This window comes from Hemibagrus wyckioides, linkage group LG02 (assembly GCF_019097595.1).
Source record: "Hemibagrus wyckioides isolate EC202008001 linkage group LG02, SWU_Hwy_1.0, whole genome shotgun sequence".
Classification (NCBI taxonomy): domain Eukaryota; kingdom Metazoa; phylum Chordata; class Actinopteri; order Siluriformes; family Bagridae; genus Hemibagrus; species Hemibagrus wyckioides.
Window position 1 is genome coordinate 23530691 of NC_080711.1, and position 16858 is coordinate 23547548.

The following is a 16858-nucleotide window of genomic DNA, read 5'->3' on the forward strand; positions in this document are numbered from 1 at the left end:
TTCAGAATCGTGTGTTCTGTTTATAGGCACGCTTCCAGTCCTTTCTATTTCAGTAACGGCTCGATTTGTGCCCTTCTCCCCTCAGAGCCAGTGTTTATGCAGAGATCTCAATATAGTTCTCTCGATAACCTTTACTCTGCTCTGAGCTAGCGACCTCGGTGGCCCCCTTAGAGTGATCGTTGGCCTCTCGTTGACTTCTCCCACAAGTCTCCTTCTTGTTCTGGCTGAGAGTTTTGAGGGATGACCTTTCCTAGGCATTGTCACAACGGTTTGATACAGCTTCCACTTTCTCATAATTGAACCAACAGCGTCCGCCGGGACTTCCTAACACTAAGCGTTGTTTTCTTTTGTACCCTTCTCCCAATTTATTCTTTTTTTTTGTTTTCCTTTATGTCTAATGCCTCCGCGGTGCTCCTTAGTCTAAATTTCCCCAGCTGTCTTTCAGATTCACGAGCCGAATAATGAGCTCTTAACTGTGTGAGTTTTATCCACTGTAATGATTCACTGTACTTTAAAAAATAAAAAGCCGCAGAACTCGATTTTACTGTAGAGGAGATTGAGAGGATCGGACGAGGATTTGTGTGGTGTAGGAAAACGCAGTACATAAAGTCATCGGTGAGCTTCGGTTATAGAAACAGTTATTAAATAGTTTTCACTTTTCAGACCTCAGGCATAACCACGCCTGCTAGGTGGAGCTTGTTTAACGGAGGACAGCGGTAGGTGGGTTGAACTAGTGACTGACGCTAGAGGCTGCAGTCTTTAGCCTCTCCGTTAGAGCACCCGTCTCCCATGCCAGAGACCTGCTTGGTGCGGTAGCGTGTAGGACCCAGGGGGGTTAGACTTGCTGGAAAAAGAGGCGTGTCTCTTTTACACCAGATTCTTACCTTACATTTTAACAGCATCCAGGTTTCTGTATTAGTGCATTATACACAGGCCTCATTCTTTATGACAAAATGATGGAAGGAGTCTCCAGTGTCAGATTTTTGTAATAGTCAGAGTTTAAAGCTGTAATGTTGTAATTGACCAGAAATGACACAGCATCACACATGTAGCTATGAACAGATAAAAACTATTTCTTCGATCCATAAATAACTGTCTGAAAGGTACATACAAAAAATAACCGTCTTTTTTCGGCTTCTTCACACAACACCTTCATCAATTATTTTCCGCAGTGTCTTACACGCTTATTTTCCCGAAGGGCGACAATAATTCCGGAGCGTGCGTTGCGAAGTCCGAGCTGATAAGAAGCGGTAGGATGAATACAATACGGTTACAGCAGGGTATAAAAGTGTTAGGCACTGATTTAATAATAAAGGTGTGCGAGGGAGGAAAAGAGAGAGTCCGTTCTGCATGTGTGGCTTAAAGACAAATTAAATATATGCAGAAAAGTCTAGCTATTTTCTGTTGAAGATGCTTCAATAATGTTTAATTCGCCGGATCTTTCTCCTTTCCTTCATTTTGTCGTGAATTCCAGCGTCGCACACCTCCCTCGTATTTGGCGAAATCTGATTTCGCTTATGAGCTCTACACAACAAACAAGCTCATTTTCTAAACAGCTCAATATTCAAACGATCTCATGCTGATGTCACGTCTGAGCCCGCACATCCGAAGAAATCCGCTTCCGGCGTTTTTTGGGGTTTTTTTTTCTTCCCTCTCTTCCCTTCCCTTGCAGTCTAAACCCAACGTTATTGCGTCTGTATCGCTTTAATTCTGTGTACTCCGAGGCAACAAACGAGGATATGAGGGTAGATGAGTCATTCGTCATTTTCCTACTAAATATTATGACAAGTTGATTGTGAGGTTGTGCCGAGCGAGGCATAGACGGCGTGTCACAACCCACTGATTCCAACCATTAACGGTGTAGAAGCTGGGGGCTGAATGGTGCGTGCGCTACACACTTATATAACAGCTTTCCTTCGAGCCTTCACGCTGTCTTAAACTGACAAAGCCTATAGCGGATGCACAGTTAAGTGCCGGCCCGAGCAAGTGCATTGTTTCTTATAATGAGGTCTCAAGCCTCTACTTCACAAGCTGCATTCGTTTTTTTCTCCTCAGCTCTTGGCACCGGCTTTAAATCCCGCTGCCTCACTTTCTGCACGATTCATTACAACAAAATGCTTTTCAAGCCTTATTTATCTTCTCAGAAAAGCAAAAATTCTTCAATAATAATTCTGATTGTTTCTATAGAAACAACTCATTCACAGGGCACCGGTGTTAAAACGCGTCACATATCCGTCCATCTCGTAAGGAGATGTTTATTTAACGTCCACGGACTTTTTTCCCCCACATTTTCATGTATTGCAGCTTCAAGTGAGTATAAGTGAGTAGTTTTTATTACTACAGTTTTAAAGGAGGCGTGTCGTCGAAGCAATTTATCCAAAAATCTGAGAAAAAATAACTTTACAGTATGGATGTGAAAAAAAAATGGTTTAAGCCATGGCCTTGGCACAAATGGAGAAAAAATCCAAAAAATTCCAGTTGTTAAAAAAAATGGTTTAAGCCATGGCCTTGGCACAAATGGAGAAAAAATCCAAAAAATTCCAGTTGTTAAAAAAAATGGTTTAAGCCATGGCCTTGGCACAAGTGGAGAAAAAAATCCAAAAAATTCCAGTTGTTAAAAAAAATGGTTTAAGCCATGGCCTTGGCACAAATGGAAAAAAAATCCAAAAAATTCCAGTTGGAATTTTTTTTATTTTTTATTTTTTACTGTGCCAAGGCCATGGAACCTGAAAAAAACCCAGAAAAAATGGAAAAATAAAAGTGGAAAACAGTGGAAAAAAATCCAAAATAAAAACCAACTGGAAAAAAAACCTGGAAAAAAAGCTGGAAAAATTGTTTAAAGCCATGGCCTTGGCAGAAAAAAATTCCACCTGGAATTTTTTGGATTTTTTTCCACTTGTTCCAAGACCATGGCTCAGACCATTTTTCCAGGTTATCTGTATTTTACGAGTATTGCACCTTTAAGATTTTATTTCTACTGTAGTTCGATGTTCTCAAGTAAAGACAAGTCATAAACTCAATGTATCCAATCGGAACAATCTGAACTAAATGATCTCACACGGACATCTATTCGTCTCTGGAAAAAGAAAGTCCCTCCCTAGACACTTTTTTTTTGTTGTTGTTGTTTTAACAGCGCTTTTAAAAAAAAGTGCATTTTGTCTGGCTCTGAGCTCGCCTCTATTACCCAAGCAAAGCATTCCTTTATGAGCCCATTAAACGAGCACATGCAATCCAAAATACTCATTAGAACTTAACCTTCTAAGTCCTGAAGTAGCGCTTTTATTATCCGGCCTGGAGAAACGGTCCCAGTCAGCAGTCCATCGCTCGCCCCCATCCCTTCTCTTATTTTTTTATGAGCCGGTACAATCAATAAAGAATGGTGTGGGAGAGCTTCATCCCGTTCAGAACATAATTTGTGTCAGAAATGTCTACTGTTCTGCAATGGTGTATTGACTTATTAAATAAAAGAGGGGAAGGGAGGTTCTGAGTGGGAGTGCTGTGCTGGAGGAAAGGGGGCTTTTCTTTTTTTTTTGTATGGGATATTAAGTTTTGGTATTATGGCATTACAGTCGGTGCGCGAGCCGTAACGCCGAGGCAATTTTCCGACTGCTAATTAGACGCGCATGCAAATGAACTTTCAAGGAGTCGCCTTAAAGGAGGAACCGTTATGAGACGAGAGATGTGGCGTGGCTGATTTTTATGGAGACGCTCTTTATAGGTGATTGAGCGAGAAATTCAGGGGGTTTATCAAAGGTTTAACGTGTGTAGGGATTGACCTTCGAACCCCGGATTGCATAGGAGGGTCTATGAGCTGGAAAATATAGATCAGTGGTCTGTTAATGGCGATATAGCATGTAGAAGGAGTGAATGCTGGTGAACATGCCTATTAATTATTTAAATAATGTCGAGCGTCTGAAAGCGATTTGACTCTGAATCGACTCACCTGCAGGAAGTGAATCAAACAAGCTCTGTGTTTTGTCTGGCAGATAAATATCTTGCTGTGTAATTTTTTTAGGTGAAGCTGAACTAAAAGACCGAGCCTTAGTAATGCAGAGTCTTCAGGAGATTTGGACACAGGAAAGAATAAAAATTTTAAGAAACTACTTGGATATTTATCTAGGAATTTATTTAGGATCAGATCTGTGTTCTGTGTGAGATTGTCAGCACTACATCCTCCATAGCCCCATAACGTTTTTTTCCCGTTTTCAAATAGCTTAACGCAACAAAATCTGATTCAAGCTATAGATGTAATAGCGCACTAAAAAGCCTCCCCGTCGACGTCATCCTCGGGATACTCTGTGCCGCAGTGTAGCAGAAAACACACCGATCGCCCTCTGCATCAGCATCAGCACAAACAGATCCACCCGTAATTAACCACGCTCCACATTCTGTCTCCGTGATGCAGGAGAGTATTCTCAACTTCTCTAACTGCACCATGGTTTCTGAAGTCACGAGGCTGCTGGAACAGCTGGAATGGTTGTGGCCTGTGGCGTGTTCTGGCTTGCGTGGGATGCCGCAGCGCTGCTGTGGCCGTCCGAAGCTCCTTCGTGCCCTCTGTAGGTTGGATTCGAATGCCAAGCCGAGCAGGCGGGGGAGATTAAAGAGGTCTCGCTGCAGCTCTGGCAGATTTGCTGAAGTGAGAGGCTGAAGTGAGCCGAGGCCATTGTTCTGCCCTTAATTGAGCCCCTATAGCCCTTGGGAAAGACGCTCCACAGCCACGACCTCTCCACCAGCCTCGCTGCCTCACTTCCAGCGAACAAGACAAGACTGTTTGTACGAGAAAAGCGATGAGGATCTTGCGAAGTTTTCCGTTCTAAAGGGACATCAGATGTAATCGGGTTGGATGCACCGAGAACCCAACAATCTCCAACTTCTAAATACAGTTCCTTCTCCAGTATATAACGTCCCTATTTTGTGCGCTTGCCACTGTCTCCGGAGACTCCTTCCATAAATGTTGAATAAATGTGTCCTTCCATAAAACTAGAACGTTCTAGAGCTGTTGCGATAGAAACACATTATTAGAACTACTGTATTAATAATATAAACCTGTGATTACTGTCAGAGCTGATGTTCTAGAAAATTCGTCAATACCTTCTGACCAATCAGGATACAGAATTCAACAGCGCTGTGTGACATCATTTATTTAAATGATAATGGAAATTAACGCTTTTCTCAAAATCATGACTTCTTCTCCCTCCTCTTCTTCTTCCTGCTCTTCTTCTTCTTTTTATTATAATAATTTCCTTGTCTGTGATTGGCTGGAGATTCATAATTATTCATAAATTTTGCAAGAGAAAGCTAATCTCAAGTGTTTTTTTTACATGGTTAAAGGTTCTTAGCTTCAAAATTCGACAAAACTGAAGAGCTAAAAATTTACAAGCTTCTTCCAAACGGCGGGAAAATCTACCATATCTTTTTTTTTTTTTTTTTTAGAAATAAATGCATTACAGAGAATTCTAAAGTGAACCTGAATGATTTCTACACCCATCCTGAGACCTGGGTAAAATATTCCGAGCCCAGCGAGGAATCCCAGTCGGTTCAGTGAGGGATGTTTCTTTAAAAATCAGTGTTTCGGCCGTGTTTCTTTCTCGCATCCCGCTGAAACATAGTGCAAAAATGATAACGGCCACCGGTGTGATATTTCTGTTTGCCCAACATAAGACCCTTCCCGCTGAGAACGTTTTTAATGCGCACCCAGCTGCATGCAAACGAGCCGGCGTTCATTCTTCTCCTCGCTGAGGTACCGGATCAGTTCTATTATCTATTCATATGGACTCCCAGGGCTTTGAAGGGCACTTAATTAGTCTCCTCAGCGGTGACTGGATATTTGACCTTTAAAACTAAATTGAGTCTTTTACAATGGTTTCTCTTAGCTGGGCTTTCTAACATTAGCGTGTGTGTGTGTGTGTGTGTGTGAGGGGGGGGGGCTTTTCTTCATTTTTCTTCTCGAGCATGACGATCAGCTTTAGTGGCTGGATCCAAGTCTCACTTGAGAGGCTTCTTATACTGGGATCCAGTAACACCTGGGCTTAAAGTGTACCTAAGTGTACGTTTTTGTGTGTGTGTGTGTGTGTGTGTGTGCACTGAAGGTTGTAGTTTCAAAATGTTGATGCTTTATAGCATTTTTAAAATTTACTATATGTAATGCACGTGGAGATTTTTGGGAAATAAATAAATAAATAAATAAATAAATAAATAAACACTTATAAAAAAAATAAACAATGTAAAGAATTAAAAACAAACTTTATTTATATAATATTATTTTTTATTTATAATAAATAAATAATGTATAATATTGAATATGCTTAATTATTTATTTATTTATTTATAAAATTTTGATAGTTTTTTATTTTCTTTAGTACAGTTATAATAAAATAGTCTCTTTACTTTTTTCTTTTTCTTTTCTTTTTTTCCCCCCTAAAACCGCAGTATGGATTTAGCACCCAGGTGAAATGCTGAAGTAAATAAAGGATAATTGATCACCTATCATTTGCAACCGAGACCTTTTTCCGGAACGTTCCTGGACATCAATGATTTAGCATCACAATTAGCATCCGTAGTTACTGCTGAGGACAGGTGTTATATACACCACTGTATAATGCGTACGTAACCCGCAGTCGTGGCAGGAAGTGGTCTCAGAATGTCGACGGTGCTGTGGTTTAGACTGTCATGCGAAACGGCCGTGAATCCGAACACGTCCTGACGTCCCTGCGTACCTCGTGCTAGCCGCAGATTTACGGAGTCATCCCCGATGCGGCGTGACTGGCAGTGCGATTCATTGCTTAGTCTAAAAAGCCCTTGATGCACTTAAGAGGTTCCTACGGACGTAATGAATAAATGAGTGCTGTGAAATTGCAGCTTCCGGGAAAGCATATTACTCTCCTCTCTGGGAACTGATCGCTCGCCTAGCAGCTCTAGACACCTCTCTAAACATTGTAACCACTGATTAGATACAGATCTCCAAGTCGCTGCCATCTTCCCTGCCGTCGTCCATTTCCGGCTTGAAACTTTTCCTCGAAATGTCTTTCTCCATCTGTGTTCAAACTGCTCTCATTGTGGGGTTTTTTTTGAAAGATGAGCTTCTTCCTCTGTGAAAGAGCATTAGGGCTCAGAAGAGTGATGCGTTTTGGATGGTTTCTTAGTCACAGAATATGGTCCAGTGCCATCCTAATTATTTTAAAAGTTCTGCACGAGTCATTGGTCAGCATGACTGCTTAAGAAAACAGGATAATTAATTGAGGAAGAGGGCAAATAAATCCTGAAGGCTCGCAGTTGCTCTATGACAGCGCTCGTTTTTAACTCCTCCTGAAGGCAGCCCCATGCTTGAGTTACAGTTTCGGGCTTTTCGCCAGAGTCCACTGCATGCATCCGGACACGGAGTCGGGAAATACGGAAAATCCCACCGGCTTCGCAAACGCCAACAAGAAGGAGTGATCTGTTGGACGGCATTACATTGATCCGATGGCCAAAAAAAAAAGCTTTTATCGTTTAATAATTTCTCAAGAATGAATAGTAAATGATTTCTAACTTGACATAAATATTGGGTCTTTTATTATATTAAGGTCACTTTAATAGGAACACCTGTATATCTGCTCAGAAAAATCACAAATACATGTTCACTTTATTTATTTTTTTATTGTATTTATTTATTTACTTTTTTTTTTTTTTTTTTACAAATTTCACTGACTGCTCCTGCTGATCTCTTAGGACGTCTCTGAATGGTGCAGAAAACCAAAAACATCCAGAAATGTCTTGCTGAAAAAGAAAAAAGGCTTAGAGAAGAAAGGCCAGACCGCTACAGTAACTCAAATAACCACCCTGTACAACCGTGCTGAGCAGAAAAGCATCTCAAAATGTTAAAAAATGTCAGTGGACTACATACACTGGCAACCATGCACATGAATCAGAGGCTTTAGTGGGCACAGGTTCACTCGATCTGGTGATGTTTTCGCATTCTGAGATGCTTTTCTGCTTAGCCTGGCTGTAACCAGTGATTATTTGAGTTGCTTTCAGCTCCAAACTCGGACAGTCTCATCACCAGAATGGGTCCACCAAGAGAAATGATTTATTTCCATCCTTAGGCTTTAGTTTTCATTTGATTTTTCCGCCATTTCCACCCTTTTCCCAGTATACCATTTCCATCATGAGGACAGTATAGATTAATGCATGGCTGATGAAGCGAATGAAGCTAATTTATCACTTATCGTTTGTAAGCCGAGACCTTTTCCAGAAGGTTCCTCTGCATCGACGTCGTTCGTCCGTTTCGTCATAAATGATTTAGCGTCGCAATTAGCACCTGTAGTCATCAACCAGGAAACACGTTTGCCGGGAATCTGAAGCCTCAGCTGACATGTCGTATCCAGATATATGATTTTTTTTTTCTGCCTCGACTGCTGTGTATGTAAGCGCTAATAAACGACCTGACACATAAGTGATGAATGCTGACGATGAAGCTGCAGTAATGAAGATGAAACATGTTCCCCGGGTTCTTCAAACGCAGCATGTCGCAATCCAATGTAGTTCTTATGTCATTGCACAGTGCCGTAAAATATCTACAAATATCTGTATTCTGACTTCTGATTGGTCAGAGGTTGTTGATTTATTTTCTAGAACATATATTCATTCAGTCAGTCAGATGTATTATTATTATTATTATTATTTTTATAGGATGCAAAGTGTTTCATTGTTGATATGGTGACATGTTCTATAAGGACGTTCAGACTTTGTCTTGTTTTCTGACAAAACTTCTACACAAAACTTCTGTTTGTTCATTCGGATAACAAGCCAGGATTAGCTGGTAACATTAATACAAAGTAGACGTCATTGTTTAGCCAATGTTTTATTTAATACACCTAAGAATACGCTATCCTGTTAGTGAGCACACAGAAAACTCTCGCTAATTGGGGGATAGATTACGAATATGATTTAGTTTAACATGAAACCTGTTCTTTCGAGTATAATCCAAGTTCCTCCACATGAAGTACACTCGAAATGAAATACACTCAGTGACATCTTTGTGTGTGTGTGTGTGTGTGTGTGTGTGTTTATCTTTAAGACTGTTATTAGCGGTCACTTACTTTCAAGCTAATGACATACGTAATTAGTTAGACGTCTGTGTGTTAATGGTACCTTTGGTATTGTTTATTGTTTAATTTAAAGTCTAAATGTGTGTTATGTATTTACAAGTTTAACAAATTAATCTGAAGCAAGTGTAAAAAAAAACTCGAACAGGTAATGCCCCAGTATGCTAATAAGTTTGGCTATATGCTGATTCACGTGCTCTAAATGCGCGTGAGTGACTGCCGACGGCACGTGGGACACAGAATACGCTCGAATATAATAGTCTGTGTAAAGAAAACATATTTCTTCTTACTTTTTGTAAGATAATCTTATTCTTTTGCGCCAAAATCCAAAGGGAAGAGGAGTGAAAGTGAAACTTAAACGCTTTAACTACAATGAGGACGGAGGAAAAAATAGAGAAAAATATTTCTTTTCTTTTTTTTTTTTTTTTTAAACAAAGCCTGCGGTCGGGTCACTTTACCTCTATAATAATAAGTCATCTTTATAAAAAAAAAAAAAGAGTTAAGGTTATTTTACTAAGGAATAAAATGTATTTAACTTTCTCGCCCAACAAATTCACGTGCAGGGGCTGCGCGCGCCACACACACACACACACACATAAGCGAGCCCGCGCGCGCGCTGACGTCACCGCGCTAATCTTCATGGATATTGTTTACTTTCCTAATTATTTTACCGAATTTACTACAACTTTACATTCAACTAACGCGTTATTGCCGGAATATAGCGCTATAGTTTAAATGTTGTCTTATTTTCCCTGTTTAATTGAAGTTATGTCAGTTTCCTTAACTGGAAATTCTTTGTTTATATCCGCGAAACGGCGATAAAAAAATATCAGAATATTCTTAGATAATAAAGGAGAAAAAATGGAGCCAAACATGAACAGAGAAAGAACTGGGACAGGACTGAAATGTCAGTGGAATGAGTGAGTATCTTTACAGGTGCTGCTGTAAACGTGTCCTGATCGCCATGCTGGTGTTAGCATAAAGTGAAGCTTTAAACCGCTTAAAATAGTACAAAGTGTGTGTGTGTGTGTGTGTGTGTGCTTGTTTTCTTGCTTTTCTCTAATGTAAAACAGATGGAGAAAGCACTACTGGGTTAAACATTGTTTACAAAATCGGAAATCTGCGTCCTTCACACGTTTTCACACTGCATGCTCTCAACGATCGCAGCTTAGCTTATTTAGCAGAAGAGGGGCGGGGCTACCAGCTGGATGAGATGTCATTTTCTTATACTTCTAGCTAGTAAATAAATAAATAAATAAATAACACCTTATTGTTCTATTTCCATATTCAGGCGATACAAAACTTCCAAACTTCATACAGTAGACTGTAGTAGAGTAAACAGTGTAAGTGTGTAGTGTGTCATTTGGGATGCAGATAAAAAGTTTGTTTCACGTGATTGCTACATACGGGAAAAATCACGACCGCTCACGTATCTGCATTTATGATCCTTGCAGTAGTCGTAAACACGTCCATTGTCAAATGTCTACAGTTACATTTTGTGTAGAAACTCCACTTTAATTCATTATATTTACGACATTTCTATTACCCAGCTGAGTTGTGGGTTAAGGGTCAGTGGCGGGATTTAAGCTCATGACTTTCCAAACGTTTCTTAACACTAGGCTTCCCCTCAGCAAAATCTGTAAATAGGCAGATATGTGCCTCAAAGTCTATTTCAAAGGTCTCATGAAGAAGAAAATCGTGTCCTCTTGTTTTATTCTCTTCGATATTACAATACTGACTGATGAGGTCGACTGAAGCGAACTGACCGTGCACTCACACACAGATGCTGCTGAATCCCTGATACACTAATTCATTTCACTTCCTAGATGCAAATAGACATCTGCATTTATAGACCGTTTTTCATTTCAAGGCATGTGTAGAGGAGTATAAAATGGTGTCACAGCCCTGTTAGTGTTACATGTTTAAGAGCGGTCTGGAGCGAGTGCTGTGAAACATCAGCAGATTTGCATGTAGAATTGAAATTCCGCTCCATGCAGCTCCACGCGCTTTGCCTGGCAGATGTGTTTGCTAGCTCTTTAGAATAATTGAGAAACATGAGACAAGCAGATGAATTATTTTGCCCCAGATACAAGACTCAGGCCAGGCTACGCCTATATATATACATATACACACACATCCATATCGACTGGGTCCCAAACTCATCAGAAGACGGTTCAGCGAGGGCTCCTTGCATTAGTCGTGAACGAAATTGAAAAATGCAATCAATGATCGGAGCGAACGTTCGGCGGTAATGATATCACGTTGAGATAATCCAATAATTGAGAACCTGATGTATTCCCTATTGGCTTTTTCACTGCTAGGGTCGGTCACAGTAACGGATCGCAGCCTAACGCGGACCTGAGTGGGACACTCCAATCTCTCTCAGGAGTTCAGGTTCAGAGCCTCAATTAAAAGACACGTCTGGACTCATTCAAACCCGCACGACAGGGTCGGGGTCGAGCTGCAGATCTGAAAGTCTTAATGAATGGATCAGGGTGCATTTAGGACAAAATGTGGCGAGGTGATGAGGTTCTCTCAGATTATCATGTGATTTGACATCACCCAACATGTATGGGCTTTTGAAAAGTTTCCTAGCAATACAGCAGTGCTGCTGTTCTATATTTATTATCAGCAGCAATTATTTTTTTTAATTGAATAACAAGTAAAACATTTTCCCTTATAGGAAAATCATAACTGACATGGAGGTGTGATGAAGAAAGCTTACCACCAGAAGGTTGATTATTTTCCTAGAACAGCACATTGTGTTTCATTTTTTTGTTCCTCTCATACCTTAGCACTTTACGCATCAGCCCTGACAACGTCATATACATGTACGATACCGCGTATAACATTGTTATGAGAGGAATTAAAGTGGTTTGGTCGTGCGGTGTGGTATAACGTCGTTACGACTTATTCCGCTTTAACGGCACCCCATGCAGAGTTACATTTCTTACTCATGACACATTCACCGAATGCTGATTTCTTACAACTCCGTATTCTATAACACGTCTTTTTAATTCCGAGTCGCTCGGGCGGTGATTCATCATGCGCCTCTGTATGTAAAAGGCCATGCTGAGGAAATGCCAGTGGTTTCTCACTCAGCGTTTCTGCCTGTGCACAGTCCAGTAATTAGCTTGCATGCCGCTCTGCTATCTCCGAAGCCTTACACACACACACACACACACACACACACACACAGATCATAAAGGCTCAGCAAGTCACGCTGGCCGGCGTATTGTAATATTGACGAGGAGTGTAAAAAGGCTTAAGATCTGGCCGCGTTCTCATAAGCTGAGTGCTGCGAAAGTGCACTGCAGCAGCCGCCACCGCGTGGGAATTGTGCTTGGTCAGCGCACTCACTCTTTCTCTCTCTCTCTCTCTCTCTCTCTCTCTCTGTCTCTCTTTTTCTATCCTTCTCTTTCTCCTTCCCTTCTCCCTTCTCATTACGCTTCAAAGGTTCAAAGTGGGCTTCATAAATTAACTGTATCTCCAGCACACTTCTTCTAATCTTAAAAAATTCTATTTATCCACACTAACATGGCCACCGCAGAAAGACATCGCATTCCCTCACAGCGCTTTTATGTGTTTTTAACGCAGCTCTTACAACAATGGCTCTGTTTTTACTGATTTATCAGCGGATTGATTTTTCACTCACACCACAGCTTTCCTTGGCCATTGTCTCCCCCCACCCCCTTTCCCCACCGAAACATACCCCTCCACCCTCCACACCCCCCCCCCCCACGGATTTTATTATTTGCGCTGTTCCTGCGTTCTCCAGCAGACCACTTCAATGCTCTCCACTGTGTCAGCTTAATAAGCCCATTCTGCTCGGCCGTGTCCCTTCGCCTGGAGTCAGCAGAGTTATCTTTGCTCTTTTTTTTTTTCTTCTTCACTCTGCTCTTTTTCTGCATGGCTAAGATGCTCAGAAGCCGCTGGAGGACGAAGGACTCGATTCTGAGCTTCATTTTGCTCTCCATTGTGGCTTCCTGGTTGGAAACAGACTGACACTGGCCTATTTTGGTTTTGGCTACACTTTCTTCACAAACAGTGATTTGATTGTAAAGGGGGCAGGGCTAGAATATAAATATGAGCATGAGTGGATTGGTGTGATATATGTGCTCTAATATCCAATCAAATACGTTCTTTTTTCATGAGCTGTAATTAGACTATAATTAGACTTGACAATGAACGTCTCTTATTTTTATTGTGAGAGTGATGGCAATAACATGGTCAGGTCTGGTATTTAATCAGTTTATAGGCAATTTATTGATTTTGTTCATCATGTGATATGTGAAAGGACACTTTAACAGATTTCACATTTCAGAAATTAATGGTTCACTTTATTATTGATTCACTGAATCAGAATTCAAAAATGAATTATTTACTCTTGACTCTTTTTATTCACTCACTCGATTCACACCCCACAAAGGAATCGTTTTTTGTCGATTCCCTGATTCGCATTTCATGAATGAAATTGTTTCCATTGAGTCACATTTCACACTTCATTTGTTTGTTGTTGTTTGTTGAATCATTGACTCATATTCCACTAATGAATTGTTTGTGCTTTTACTGAATCACTGAGTCATATTTAACAAATCAAATGTATGTTCTTGATTTTAGTGAATCACTGATTCATATTTCATGAATGAATTTATTTATGGCGTTGGCTCACTGATGAATTATTTGTTCCTTAATTAACAAAGTGATTCACCTTTCAAGAAAAAATGATTTGTATTTGGTTAAATGATTCATATTTCACTGATTCACCTTTCTTGAATGAATTTGTTTATATTGATTTCAATGGTTCTTTTACTGAATCATTGGTTCATATTTCACAAATGAATGGTTTGTACTTTTAATCACTCTTTTATTTATATTTAAGAAAGGAATTGTTTGGGTATTGATTCACTGATTCGCCTGAGACAAACAAATTCATATTGACTCACCGATTCACATTTCATTTCATTACAGTTATGTTTTTTTGTTCTTTTTATTGACTCCCTGTTTCATGACTCGGGTTTGTTTTCATCGATTCACTGATTCATTAGTACGCTATTTTATTATATTGCCTCTTATTTCACAAATGAATCAATTTAGTCTTTGTCTAAATCATTGATTTATATTTTGCAAATAAATTCCCCAAATGAATTGATTACTGTGTCGACTCAGTGATTCCCATTTCATAAATGAATGCATGTATTGTATTGATTAACCGATTCACATTCCACAAATGAATCGCTAGTTCTTTTATTGACGTTCCTAATGATGGCTGATTCCCAATCCTCACATAGGTTTCTTTAACTGATTCATTGGAAATATAATGTCATATCATGTCATAGCTATATTTAGTTATTACTGATAATTAAAGCTCTTGTTCCTACACTCTCAGCAAGCAGAAACGTTAGTGCACACTTTTTTTCCGTTATGTCGCTCAACATGTGTTAACAAAGATGTCTTGATTTCTGACTGGAAACACTGGGGGATAATGAGACGAATTGGTGTAGTCCAGACACTCCTGTGATTTACCAGCTCAAAGAGTCAGGAGAGAGAGAGAGCGAGAGAGAGAGAGAGAGAGAAAGAGAAGGAGTGAGTCTGTCTCTCTGTAAGGCTGAGGAAAGAAAAAGTAAAAAGACCCCGAAGCCTACAGAGGGCTCTTTTTTCCTTTCACACCAAATTGTTCTATTTGTGCTCCCTTCGTTCCCTTTTCCTCTCGATTTCCTGTGGAAAGAGTCATTAGCGAGCGAGAGTCTCTGCGGTGCTGTTTGAAGCCGTGCCGTATCCTGTGAGCGATCGCCGCGGCTCCAGAGCACCTGAAATTGGTCAAGTGCTCGAGCAATTTCCACTCGATATTGACACCGTGCTTTGAAAGTATTACATAAAGAGAGGACAAACATGAGCAGTGGTTAAGGGCCTACAGTAAACCAGTCGATACTCAGAGCTCTGCTCTCACGGCGAGCGGCTGGAAGTGGACACAGCAGAGACACCACCGTCGTGCTCTGGGTTCTGCTACGCAAACACCGGGTTACACGGAGTGGGGAGTTTTCTCGGGTGTTTAGATGACGCCCCAAAACGGTGTGTTTAGATCATCTGTTCTCATGACGACAGAATGAAAGTTCACGATATGACTGCTGACTTCATACAAAGAAATCAACAAACTACATCTGGAACTATTATTAATTTTTTTTTTTTTTATGATAATAATGATTTTTATTTTTTATTATTATTATTATTATTATTTTGCATTAACTGTTAATAAATAAAACTATTATTATCACACTTGATAAATAGATAGATAGACTAGACACATAGTTAAAACTATTATTGTTATTAAATATTATTGTTATTATTATTATTATTTAACAGAAATAAACAAACAACAATTATTAAAAGCATTCATATATATATATATATATATATATATTATTTTTTTATTAATATAACTGACAAACAATTCCTCATATTTGTAGTAAATATAAATAAACAAATTGTTATTATTGAAATGATGATTGGACAAATACATTAAACAAAAAATAAAATAAAAATCTTTACCTTTATATTTATTTTGTATATTTTTTAAAACTTATTTTATTACTACATTTTATTATTTTATTTTTTATATATGTTTATTTGTTGTTTTGACTCCTCTAGATGTCTTTAATTTGACTCCATAAAGTATTTTTACATCTTACAGGACCAATTTTTTTTTATGGAACATCTTTATAACGTAAAAAGAAAACACTTCTGTGACTTTTTACTTTCAGTAAAAGACACCGCAGGTTTGCTTTATTTTGTCATATCATTAGCGTGGCTTTTCCACACTGTTGCATTCTGGGTAAACCTCTGGCACGAAGTCCTGATGCACAGAAATTTCTGCTCCAAAAGTTAATGTCTCCATGTTTGTTTGTTTTTATCACATCCCATGCTCTTGATTTTCCTTCCATTTCTTTCAGTGTGTGTGTGTGTGTGTGTGTGTGTTAATCCTTGTGCCCGGGTGTTTCCTGTGGTCCGGGAATGATGAAATGTTATTCCAGAGCACCGGGAGCTGGACTGTTGGGGTTGAGTGGAAAGTCAAACTATTTTCAGCGTAATTAAACAGGTGTTTAAGTTCAACAAGGATTTTAAAATCCTTTGTATTAAATAATAAACATTAAGAAATTTTATTTTCTAAATGACTACTTTTTTTATTCTGATCTTGTGATGTTAATATCCTTTTTTGTTTCTTAATATTTTCAATTCATAATAATGACTTAAAAAAAAATTATATTTCTAAGTCATATTTTATTTTTAAAAATTAAACAAAATAAATTATCATTTTTTATTATTAGATATTATTATTATTATTATTATTATTATTAGATATAAAATTATATTATTTTATATATGTATTATATATTATTATACATGTACGAATATATTATTGTTATTATTATTTATCCTTGTATCCTGTTTTTATTAGGTGTGCTACCTTAATAAAATTAATTTTCGAAAACAGAATTAAAATATAATTTTCTTATTTGTATGTTTTGGTATATTTCTTAAAGACTTGCAAACACGTTATTTTATGCAGGTGTACCTTTATTGTGGTGTGAGGAAAAGTGTGTGTGTGTGTGTGTGTCTTTAATTTAATAATAAATTTATTTTTTATATAATATAAACGATTGCCGCAGTAGTAACATTGTAAAGCGTGTCTCGAATCACACCTCAGCGCTGCGGAATTCTGGATTCCGATTGGTCGGAAGGTGACGAATCCGATGCGTGATCGTTGCTATGGTAAC